The 13,166-nt window shown below is 41.9% G+C and overlaps 2 non-coding genes across 2 annotated transcripts; both read left to right on the top strand.

The window, feature by feature from the left end:
• Positions 1-809: 809 nt before the first annotated feature.
• Positions 810-884, top strand: Trnap-cgg (transfer RNA proline (anticodon CGG)). The gene has a single exon. It is a non-coding gene; the product is annotated as a tRNA-Pro (tRNA).
• A 9,921-nt stretch (positions 885-10,805) lies between these two features.
• On the top strand, positions 10,806-10,880 carry Trnas-cga (transfer RNA serine (anticodon CGA)). Its single transcript has one exon. It is a non-coding gene; the product is annotated as a tRNA-Ser (tRNA).
• The last annotated feature ends 2,286 nt before the right edge of the window (positions 10,881-13,166 follow it).

The raw sequence follows: 13,166 nt of genomic DNA, 5'->3' as shown, positions 1-13,166 counted from the left end.
TGTGTGTGTTGTTCTTAGCATAAGCTAGTTTAAGTAGTGCGTAAGTCTAGGAACCGATGACCTTAGCAGTTTGGTCCCTTAGGAATTCACACACATTCAACATTTTTTGAACATAACGAATAGAATACTTATACAATGCTCAAAGTGTTTAAACCATGCTTCCATGCCATAATATAATAAGTGCAAAAATAATTCTGTTACGTTTTCACGACTAAATCGTTGAACCAATTTCGATTAAATTTAGTATGGAGATAGCTGTAACCGTGATGAAGAACAAAGGTTACTTGCAGAAAGTAAATCATAAAGTCGACACTTATAAATTTGAAGTAGAGGATGGAGCACAATTCTCCATCAGTGAAAGTAAACCACATTAAAAATTATTAAGCTTCCTGGCAGATTAAAACTGTGTGCCGGACCGAGACTCGAACTCGGGACCTTTGCCTTTCGCGGGCAAGCGCTCTACCGACTGAGCTACCCAAGCACGACTCACGCCGCATCCTCACAGGTTTAATTCCGCCAGTACCTCGTCTCCTACCTTCCAAACTTTACAGAAGCTCTCCTGCGAACCATGCAGAACTAGCACTCCTGAAAGAAAGGATATTGCGGAGACATGGCTTAGCCACAGCCTGGGGGATGTTTCTAGAATGAAATTTTTTTCACTCTACAGCGGAGTGTGCGCTGATATGAAACTTCCTGGCAGATTAAAACTGTGTGCCGGACCGAGACTCGCAGGAGAGCTTCTGTAAAGTTTGGAAGGTAGGAAACGAGGTACTGGCGGAATTAAAGCTGTGAGGATGGGGCGTGAGCCGTGCTTGGGTAGCTCAGTCGGTAGAGCGCTTGCCCGCGGAAGGCAAAGGTCCCGAGTTCGAGTCTCGGTCCGGCACACAGTTTTAATCTGCCAGGAAGTTTCATATCAGCGCACACTCCGCTGTACAGTGAAAAAATTTCATTCTAAAAATTATTAAGTTTGTTGCGTAATGTACTACACGATATATAGCTACTTCAGTAGCAGGATGCATACATGCACGTACCTGTCCGCACCCTTCCACGTCCACTGCTCCGCAACAACGCTGTATGCGTGCCACGCTGTCGTTTATTACTTTATCATCACTCATCATAACAAAACTACTTGTACGAGTATAGCCATAGGTAAAAGACAGTACGTAATATATATGGACCTATGATTTATGTTACCGTCAAACACATGGAGCTGCACAGATTAAAATCTGCTGTATACGAACGCTGCTGGGACTTTGTCAATTTCATAACAGGAAGAAACCGTTCACACACGTGCGTTGAAGCAAACACGGTATTCACTTTAATGATTTGCCTGTGCAGTCGAGAATATTGTTATTGGGGTAATACTTTACAAAAGGCCTGCAAATTCTTGGATGAAGTGAGCTGGGTGCTAAATTGTACGTCTATCAGCTGACATTCGAGGTAAAGAGGTACATTAGCAGCCAAAAGCGAGAATGGTCTGACAAATAAACCGAAATCAATCTTCAACATGCAAAGCAGTGGAATCTGTTTGAAAACTCATGATGAATACTTTGAATTATGGAAAGGTGTTTAATTATGTATGGTCCACAAATGACTGCTTGAGCTATTAACCAGCACACGGACTTTCTTCTAGTAGCTTGGGAGCCATCACAATATTTTTTTTCAGATTTTTCAAGGTGTTCGTTCGAACAGCGTCGGGGTCTAACTGCAAAAAGTCGCACTTCGTCAACACGAAACCTTGCAACATGCAGCACACAAAGAACAGCCAGTTTGCATAAATAGTTAAATTGGAGAGAATAGTTGTGAAAGGGTGTGTATCACGAGTATTAGGCGGCATCTGATGACGCGAAAGGCAGGTTCGTAGAGAGGCAATCGTTACTATCACTATCCAAAAAAAAAAAAAAAAAAAAAAAAAGATAGTGAATGTATTTTCTGTCACGAAAAATGTTTACAGCTGTTCAATTGTGCATGTATAACCACGAGAACTGACAAAATCTAAATAAGCAGGATTACTGGAACACTGCAGTTCGACGAACTATCGGAACACTCCAATTAAATTCATAATTTCTCAAGGAGAGGTGACTACTACTAAAAACTTCTCAAATGTAGCGAAACACTCTTGAATCAGGAGCCACTCCGTCTCTGATGCCATAAAATGATGTGTTAAATGCGGAGTTACAAACGATCTAGAACTTGTGTCCTGTGTTTGATGTTAGTATCCACGCACTGTGCAAGGCAATGTCATTAGAGGTCAACTCCGCTTGTTTGTGATGTTCGCTGTATAATCTCCTACACATCGGCCAGCGCAGAGTACACAAGCAACGCCTGCTTGAAAATTATGCTGGCGACGAAAGTGTTGGGTCCCATCAGAGGATGTGAAACTTGATGATAAAAAACTTCAAGGAAAAATGCTTCTTTCTCCAGCAGCCTCTAAGACACGCAGGACCTACTACTTTCTTCACACATCTGAAGACGATAACAAGTAAGTGATGCGAAGTATAATGCACTGACTCTCAACTACGGCAAGATTAAAATATGAGAAGCTACTCGCTCTCAAGAAAATAATGTGTTTTACAGTAAGATAGAACGACTGTTTGAACAGTGAGAAGTTTATGATTATTTTCTAAATGGACACTTGCATGATTAGCGGTTACTAACTGTTGTTATACACTTAAAAACTAAAGAATGATTAATGAGAACTTGTGTGCAATTGAACTTTGTAACCAACAGAAAACAATCAGTTAAGCAGCATTAACTAATCAACAAAACTTACCATCCAGTGCTTAACAATAAAATAAAACTCAACAGAAACGAACAGCTATGCAGAAACTAGACATTGTGTAATATGGGACACTTCCACGTTTACCGTACACTTCCGAAATGACGTAGCATTATGCTGTTAGTTGTCGAGAATTGGTGTACAAACGTACCATCCACCGACTATAGTACTGTGCATCGCTTCAGAAGTTCGTAAAATGAGGTAATGTTCTAACGTTTCGTTTATGTAAAAAAGAGTGCTGAATGATACCTATCAATAAGGCTCAATATGCACATACTGCTATTGATGTTCCTCTACTAAACTAAGAGCAGTCTCAGTGGCATTGTTGACTGAGCGATCCCGATGGCTGCTTTTTCCTTCTCCCACATTTGCAGCTTTCCTTCAGGATATGTAGACATTATGTCATTAAGGTAGTTGATTAGGAAAGGCTTATGGTTATGAATGCTCGTTGTGTTAATATCGTTTATAATAAAGGGAGAAAGTGAATCCCAAAACCTGTAGGTGCATACAACGCTATCAAGTGCGCAATTTTCTCATCCCAATAACGAACTACAACGGTAATGTCACATGCTGCCACTGCAAAAAATAAAAGAGAGAGAGAGAGAACAGTGCTGCGCAGTGCTTGGTGTGCTAAAATTCTCGGAAGCTTATGAAAGCTTTGATGATCAGCAACCGAAAGTTACAACTCTAGCTCCAATCTCTTCCACAAGTATTCGATCCGTACATCTCTTGATCGGACGGTGTTAACGACCTCGTCCACAGAGTGAAAACAAGTTTTTACGTTCAATAACCTTACTCTTTGATGACTGTAAGTAGGGTAATGAAAACAGAAACTGGTACAGCAGAAAAACCTTGAGAGAACACTACCACGTTGAGACTGCAGTATATCAATGCCTGTGAGGCATATTGAGTAAAACTGGATTTCGAGTTGTCATGCATCGTTTACCACTGACGCCATACAGCAGAAAACATAGACTTACGTGCTATAGAGCTATGGTCAGCTGGACCAGTGAGTGTTCAGCGATAATCTCACTTCTGTTTTCCGTGTTCAGGTGGACGCCACTGCGTCCGTAGATGATCTGGTGAACTGTCACAAGAAGCGGCGATTCTCGAGAACAACACATCTCTAACTCTTGGCTTCATGAAGTGGACAGCTACTGGATGTTACAGGAGAACAAGTCTGATACTTACTGACGAGAAGCTCTATGCTCGCCAATACGTGGCAAGAAATGTAGAGCCTGTTCTGATTCCTCTTCTGACCTGCGTACCAAGTGGCATACTCCAGCGGAGTAATCAAAGATCCACGTTGCACTTCATAGCACATATGCCTTTAGGGATGTACCGATTCTTAACGGTCCTGTCGAGACCCCCGATTTTTCAGCTACAGAGCGTGTCTATGATGCGATGAGAGGACGTACACTTTCATACTAGCTTCCAGTCAGCAATCTCCATGAATGTAGCAATAAATTCCCCAAGATGATATTAGGGGACAGTTTGCTTCCACTCCACAACAAATACAAGGGTTTGTTTATGTACATGGGGTTTACAACTCATGATGTACAACATTTTAGAATGCAATTACTGTTTAATCGTTCAATACCCGTTATGAGATAATTAACACACTCTGACAAATATAGACTGGTGCTCCTTGGTGCAACTTTTTCTGTTTACGTCAGTGTATTTATAGGACGTACCTTTTACAGTGCGCCTTAAATGGAAAATCTGTTGGTTTTGTACAAGGAATGTGCTTCTTTCTGCGGTATCGGGAGAACAGAAAATCTGGACATAGATGCATTGCAATTGAAGCAACTGACAGGCGTTTCTCATTGGAGAGATGTTATAGAAGAAAGTCGTGTAGAGGAACGTTCTTACTAACGGCTGTTAAGTACGTCACAAACGATACAATTTACGCACGCGAAACGTTCGTTAACATCTTCCCTTAGATCAATCTTCTCCAAGCAAACCAACAGTTCTGATAATCAGAGAGCTTTAATTTTATTTTCGTGTGTTATATAAAAAAAACCAGTTATGCGCAATCCATAAATCAATATACCGTTCGGTTTACGTGACATAGATAGAGCGGGTCTCGTTAAACACACATTGTTTCAGCAATGTACTGTTCTTCTGACATAACAGTTAGTGTCTCTTTTCTTATATATGGTGATATTCAAAACGATACCGAAAATTATCCACCTCCACGATCATCTTTCGGCCGCGTCGCTCACTGTCCTAGTGTCAGCCATAGATTGCTGACGCACTATGAGATACAGTCCCAGACAATACCATTCGTAGCAATCAGTGCCACAGACGCATAACGGCAGACGCATGTGTCAGACACTGCATCTGAATGCCATATAATGAATGTCATAATGGACGTATAATTAGCTGATTTTAATGCCATCGTAAATTATGTACACAGCCTGCAAAATGTTCTTACGTGGAGCACGTGACACAATTAACACGAATACTGACAATTAACAGAGATGGAAGACGTCTAAATAAGTTTTAGTAGCTTGTGCGTCAATTACTACTGCTATAAAAACCTGTGAACGTTTGCACTCTGCATTTCTTATATCTTTAAAAATAGTACTTGGCCACCGCAAACAACGGAAGTGGTCACAATGAAGCAAGTGCAGTTGGCTATATCTACTATTTTAGCATCATAAAACCACTGGGAAGTTGTAGCACACATGTGATCTCAAAATGTAAGTCATATTGAAAACATAATACTTTTATTTAATATAATCAAGTCAAGAACTGACAATGAATAATGCAGAGCCATGTCTTGAAAATTGTTTCAAACGAAAATAAAATGACCAAACTCTGTGGGACCCATGTTCAGTTGGAAGACTCCAGAAAGCGAAATGAATAAGATTTCCACATCTCGGCAGCTCGCAATGGAAGATAAATAATATAAATATTCAACTTAGATAAATGAACATATAAATATTCAGCTTAGGTAATTGAACATACAAGTTGCATAAAGAAATGAGTTAAATGCGAGATGATCTGGACATGTATTGTGTTATTGTCTGAGCGAAACTTATATCGCTGAAGCACAGCGAAAGAGGACGCCAGTCAGGATTAGATGAAAGACGGAAAGCAAATCCTCTTAAGCTTCGCCATTTCCAAGCTCCACTTGGAGGGAAGATTCATTGCTGCCAAATCTGAAGAATACGTTTCCTTTTCTACATAAAAACAAGGAAAAGCAAGAGAAACTTCTCACTCAAGCTTTGCAAAAAGTGTCTTACGATTCATGAGGTTGCTACTGGTTTTCATCAGTCTCTCTCCAGTGGTCAGCACCGACTGCACCGTGTCTGCTGGTGGAGGTGGTATTCTCTTTGACTTGCAGATAGAAAGACCGTTTTGCAGTCAGGTACCCTAAGTTAAAAGCTGGTGGTGTCCAACCAATCCGTGCCTGCAGCAAACGGATTGGTGCCAGCAACTGTCCGCAGTAAGCATTTCGTGAAGTAGGACCATTTCCACGAAAACTGGCAGCCCCGCAGAAGGTGATCGTTTCCTGCAAAATGAGACACCATGAAAAGACTACAACTGACCTTACGGGATTGCCGAGTTCTGCGAGCCCACTTCCTTTTGGGGAGATATCGAGATTTGGCACTCTCAGCAAAATAAACCAAGCTCCTGCAATTTTATTTTTTTATTTAGTGTATGACTAACACCAGTTTGGCGTAATACATAAAAGTAATATGTATAAAACAAAATGATAAAATTTCACAATGTAGTCATAAGAATAAAGCAAAACATACTAACAGTGTATACATAAAGTTAAATTCTGACGTTGAAACTATCCAGCGCAGTATAGGGTTTGAAGTGTAATGAGCTAAAAATTTTTTGCTACGATATTTTGGTTTCGCATTACGTAATAGAGCTCACTCAACTTAGTCTGGACAAGAAAATGGATGTTTAAACTTCGTAAAAGATATGTTTTAATGTGTATTCCTTGGACATGTTATAGTATCTAAAGACCGAGAGGAGAAGCTGACGAAAACCAGGCCGCAGTCGCAGTCAGTTATTCTCCATCACCGAGCGGGTGGGTAGCAGCACGAATAAGTGACGTCATAACTACTGCAGTTGGACATCAGAAACGTTACTGTAAGCCACTAAGAATGAACTTAACAAGTACAAGGGATAATCACCGTTCTAAAATTGTTCGAAAAATGGTTCTTAGTTCGATCATCGAGGAAGGAAGCGTGAGTAGTCGCTGTCATGACGCAGACGGGTAGCGGTCGGTCGTATTAGTGTATAACAGGAGACTGACGTGTCATAATTTGATTCTGAATTCCCGTTCGTCATCAATAATAATATACTCGGACAAGTTAATTGAAATTAATTTGTTTAAGATTCGGCAGCCAGTCTTGAGGTCGGGAGTTTAATTGATTGGATTTTTACTGAGAAGTGTTGGTCTGCGTGGCAGCCCAACGTGATTGATATACGAGCGCATGATAATTTACATTCGGAAGATAGCTAGGTGGGCGTCCGTGTAACTCTACGCACTGTGGATTATAAGTACGGAAATACCGTACCCGATTATATGGTAAATCTGTTAATGAATTTTGAAGACTAGTTAGTCGTACCAGCTATTAGATGTGGAGGTTTCTTTTTTTTTCGTTAGGGATTTATCCGAATGTTGGAGAACTCATCCGTTAACTATCCAATATTTTGGATAGTATTGATCGCGTGCACCGTAGAAGGTAACACAGCTAATGCAATAGTGGGTGTAAAGGAATACGGAGTGAGTATCGGCCAATTAGAATTATTATTGTTGCGTGTTCTAAGGTATTTGAACACTTGAATACCCCATTAGCCACCTACTGAGGTGAGACTTGTAGTTTTTAGGTCCGGACGGCGCACCTTTATGTCATTGCAGTTAATATACTGTACCATATATCGCGATTGTCTTTGGAAACAGACTATCTTCCTATATTTTGATAGAGTCATGGCAGAAAACGATCCAATCATGAACCATTTAAAGGAGGGACGAGCGGCGATTATTTGCTACGATTCAAGTGCTGTAATTGATTTAGTAACCTCAAGGTGTAGAGGGTACGCGAATGTCAACGCTTGAAGCAGTCTGAATTTTGCTAAAATCTTAAAATAGAATACAAAGTGGTGGTGACACTTTGGCTTTTTGTTTGTACTTTTTTGTTGAGTTTGTCTTCCGATTCCAAGGAGAATAGTTAATAAACAGCACTTGAACCAACCACGGTAAACCGTGAACATTGAGATTTTCTGGATAAAAATAAAGTTGTTTAACTATGTGAAAGTTAAAAACTGTATTCTGCGTACGTCATTTGTAGTACAGAGGAAGTACTACAGAAAGTTTTCATTCTTTTAGTAAAGAGAAAGAAGGAGATAAAGATACTAAGATAAAGAAAGAAAGAGAGAGAAAATGTGATTTTTTTCAGAGCTGCTTTTGGTAAAGTTAGTTAAAATAAGGTTAATCGCATTTATTGGACTTGGCAAGCTCCAAGTATATAATATTACGTAAACTCAGAAAACCAAAGATTTAGCTACACGTTATTTGGGAAACGTATAATAATAACTGTATTGAGTCGCACTTGGACAAAATAAGAAATATTTGGAAAGCAAAATATAGTACAAATACTTAAAGAGAAGCAACATTAAGAAAGAACAGGTTCACAGTAGAATTGGAATATTGGAATAAAATTATGAATTCTCAGGCTGCAAAGAATACAGTCGCTGGTTCGCATCGGAACGTAAGAAGGACGTAATAATAATGTCGTTGCGTCATCAAAAATTAACGGTACAACAAATACGTAATATTTCATGAAAGTTTAATATTATTAAACAAGGTTGTATATGTTCACATTTGACGGAATAGTACTCTATTGGTGTCTGTCAATCTGATTTCGTACTAGAAGGACGTCGTTGTTTTATACACATCAAAAAAAGGTTTGCATCACCCCAGTTCCCAGAACTCCTGAAGATAGACGTTGACTGTGGGTACTGTATCACAGACACAGTCCCTTTGACTCTTCAGAGGTGTCACTAAACCCGCACAAAGATGTAAAAAGCCATGCATGAGCAGCGCCTATTACACGGAGGGAATCCGACAGCCGATCAGTTCCTGTCATTCCTCCAGGAAGGAGGCACACGGCTCGTGTTGTGTTGTCTTTAGTTCAACCATGCCAAGACGGTCAATACCGCAGTTCAATCGCGTCCGCATTGTTACTTTGTGCCAGGAAGGGCTCTCAACAAGGGAAGTATCCAGGTGTCTCGGAGTGAACCAAAGCGATGGAGGAGATACAGAGAGACAGGAACTGTCGATGACATGCCTCGCTCAGGCCGCCCAAGGGCTACTTCTGTAGTGGATGGCCGCTACCTACGGATTATGGCTCGGAAGAACCCTGACACCAACGCCACCATGTTGAATAATACTTTTCGTGTAGCCACAGGACGTCGTGTTACCACTCAAACTGTGCGCAGTAGGCTATATAATACACAACTTCACTCCCGACGCCCATGGCGAGGTCCATCTTTGCAACCACGACATCATGCAGCACAGTACAGATTGGCCCAACAACATGCCGAATGGACCGCTCAGAATTGGAATCACGTTCTCTTCACCGATCAGTGTCACATATACCTTCAACCAGACAATCGTCGGAGACGTGTTTGGAGGCAACCCAGTTAGGCTGAACGCCACACTGTCCAGCGAGTGCAGCAAGGTGGAGGTTCCCTGCTGTTTTGGAGTGGCATTATGTAAGCCGATGTACGCCGCTGGTGGTCATGGAAGGCACCGCAACGGCTGTACGATACGTGAATGCCATCCTCCGACCGATAGTGCAACCATATCGGCAGCATATTGGCGAGACATTCGGCTTCATGGACGACAAGACGTGGCTGTGCACATTTTTTAATGACTTCCTTCAGGATAACGACATCGCTCAACAAGAGTGGCCAGCATGTTCTCCGGACATGAACCACATCGAACATGCCTGGGATACATAGAAAAGGGCTGTTAATGGACGACGTGACCCACCAACCTCTCTGAGGGATGTATGCCGAATCGCCGTTGAGGAGTGGGGAGTGGGACAATCTGGACCAACAGTGCCTTGATGAGCTCGTAGATAGTACGCCACAACAATTTCAAGCATGCATCAATGCAAGAGGACGTGTTACTGGGTATAATAGATACCGGTGTGTACAGCAATCTGGACCACCACCTCTGAAGGTCTCGCTGTATGGTGGTACAACATGCAATGTGTGGTTTTCATGAGCAATAAAAAGGGAGGAAATGATGCTTATGTTGATGTCTATTCCAATTTTCTGTACAGGTTCTGGAACTCTCGGAACCGAAGTGATGCAAACATTTTTTGATGTGTGTATTTGTGCGAGTTTAAGCAGACGATAGCGTTGTTGTGGAATCAGCCACAGTGAAGGTTAGATTTTGTTATCACCAGTAGTAAAAGTTTGTTGTTAGTGGTAGTGGCGCATACGAAAGCTCAGCAGTGCTAGATAATAGGATATTAAACTTCCTGGCAGATTAAAACTGTGTGCCCGACCGAGACTCGAACTCGGGACCTATGCCATTCGCGGGCAAGTGCTTACCAACTGAGCTAACGAAGCACGACTCACGCCCGGTACCCACAGCTTTACTTCTGCCAGTATCTCGTCTCCTCCCTTCCAAATTTTACAGAAGCTCTCCTGCGAACCTTGCAGAACTAGCACTCCTGAAAGAAAGGATATAGCGGAGACATGGCTTAGCCACAGCCTGGCGGAGGTTTCCAGAATGAGAATTTCACTCTGCAGCGGAGTGTGCGCTGATATGAAACTTCCTGGCAGTTTAAAACTGTGTGCCCGACCGAGACTCGAACTCGGGACCTTTGCCTTTCGCAGGCAAGTGCTCTACCACTGAGCTACCGAAGCACGACTCACGCCCGGTACCCACAGCGAATCTTCGCAGGAGAGCTTCTGTAAAGTTTGGAAGGTAGGAGACCAGATACTGGCAGAAGTAAAGCTGTGGGTACCGGGCGTGAGTCGTGCTTCGGTAGCTCAGTTGGTAGAGCACTTGCCCGCGAAAGGCAAAGGTCCCGAGTTCGAGTCTCGGTCGGGCGCACAGTTTTAAACTGCCAGGAAGTCGTCCAGCGCACATTCCGCTGCAGAGTGAAATTCTCATTCTGAATAGGATATTAATTAAAGCTGTTGGTAATATTGATTATACGTTCTGTCGTTGGGCAGTGTTGACGGATTTTTTTATTTATCTTTGTTCTTTTTTTAAGTGAATAGATGTGTTGGTTAATTCCATATCAGTCGATCGCTATTAGCGTGTGTTCCATCATAATCATAGAAGAGTGACACTGATACGTTGTGTCTACGTGTCGACGTGATTGTTATTTTATGGACTACGAAAAGTTGCATGCTAGTGAGGAGAGCATACTCAGGTTTGACCGTTGTATTTATTTAATGCCTGCCAAACTAGTCTCACAGTTAGCCGGCCGGTGTGACCGAACGGTTCTAGGAGCTGCAATCTGGAGTCACGCGACCGCTACGGTCGCAGGTTCGAATCCTGCCTCGGGCATGGCTGTGTGAGATGTCCATAGGTTAGTTAGGTTTAAGTAGTTCTAAGTTCTAGGGGACTGATGACCACAGAAGTTAAGTCCCATAGTGTTCAAAGCCATTTGAAAAATTTAGTCTCATTGTTGTTGGTTATCGTAGGAACTCTGCAGTTCTTCTTGTTAATTAAAGTCAGATGTGATATCCTAAAACTCTTTCGACTACGATATCTAACATCGTCCATCTATTCCGAAATTAATATTGTGTCAAGTTTCAGGTTGGTATTGTGTTTGTCAGCGGCACTCTTCCTTCAGAGATCAGCTATTAGTTACGTAGTTAGTGAGTTCTTCGTTGTAAACGAAATAACCACAGTTCACTTTTGGACAGGATATTGCAAAAGTGGCTCGTCTAACAAATCGTAACTTATCTTCCGACAAGTTCCATATATACAGAGCGGTGTACCATCCATTCTTCGTTGTCAGTTGGTCTGGGTATATCAGGATCGAAAAGGTGGATTTTTTCTAATCCGTCCGCTGCGACAGTAGGTGTCAATCTAATCTGCACGGCGCTTTACAAAAGCTTCAAAGAAATCAAATTGGTCTCCTCGATATGCTGCAAAGTGGCATTCAATGACAATGTGGTCAACAGTCCGACGAGATTCCACGCAGTTTCAGGTCGGTGATTCGGTTATTCCCGGTTTGTAAAATGATTCACTACAGATGCCGTGTGCCGCTCTTATTCTGTTGAGTGTTTTCTATACGTGGCGAGGCAGTTCCAAGCCTGGTTGTGGTGAACTAGGGTCGTTAGTGGGTGGAGCTTGAGTCAGTTTCCGGCCCTCCAAATGTTCTCTCCACACGCTCTTAACTCTGAAACTGTCCCTCAAAAGTAGTTCTATTTATCGTGGTGGGGGTGATCTGTAAGCTGGCCTCTGTAGAGCTGTACAATTGAAGATGCAGGCTGTCTACAATTATGTAGTATTCCTTAACTAATCTGCCTATCTACGAATTTAAGGAGGAGCGATATGGCTCAAAACAGGTAGCCAAAGAAGAGGAGTACTTTTATAGAGCCGCTAATTAATCCTTGTGGCCTCATTTAGCCTGGTGTCAGTCTTCTTCAAGTGGTAGCTGTTTAACCAGACTGGAGCAGAGTATTCGGCAACCGTGTACACAAGTTAAGTGCTGATGTTCTGAGGGGGGTTGCGTTGCAGCCTTTTCAGTAGTTGCACGATTGATTGATCTTGCCAACTAGTACTAGCCAACGTGGTCTTGCTGTGCTGATGCTGCTACCAGCTGAAAACAGTGGAAAACGGCAGCTATTATTTTTCCCGAGAACATGTAGTTCCACTCTATGGCTACACGATTTCGGCATCCTCTTGGATAAAACACTCCAGAAGTGAAATTGTCCTGCATTCAGACCTCGAACCTGTGACTGAGTATGTCGTTACCAGGAAAAAAAAGAATGGTTTTCTGTGGATCGAAGCGTGGAACGTTAGTTCCCTTAATCGGGTTGGCAGGTCAGAGAAGTTAAAATGGGAAATGGTTAGAATGAAGTTATGTATAACAATAGTTAAGTGCAGTAGTGTGAAGAATTGTACTTCTGCTATGGTGGTTGCTGGGTTAAAGATACAAAATCAAGTAGAGTTAATGCAGCAGTAGATCTAATAATGAATAAGAAAATAGGTATGCAGGTAAGCCACGAAAATAGCTTAGTGAAAGCGATATCATACCCGCGATAGACACGAAACCATCATCAATCACAATAGTACGATTTGATATTCCAACTAGCTTCACAAATCAAAATAGAAAGAATGTATGATGAAAGAAATTATTTATATAACTAAGGGAGAGGA

The sequence above is a fragment of the Schistocerca nitens genome, chromosome 1 (assembly GCF_023898315.1).
Source record: "Schistocerca nitens isolate TAMUIC-IGC-003100 chromosome 1, iqSchNite1.1, whole genome shotgun sequence".
NCBI lineage: Eukaryota > Metazoa > Arthropoda > Insecta > Orthoptera > Acrididae > Schistocerca > Schistocerca nitens.
Note: the sequence above shows the minus strand (reverse complement) of the source record. Positions and strands in the feature narration are given on the sequence as shown.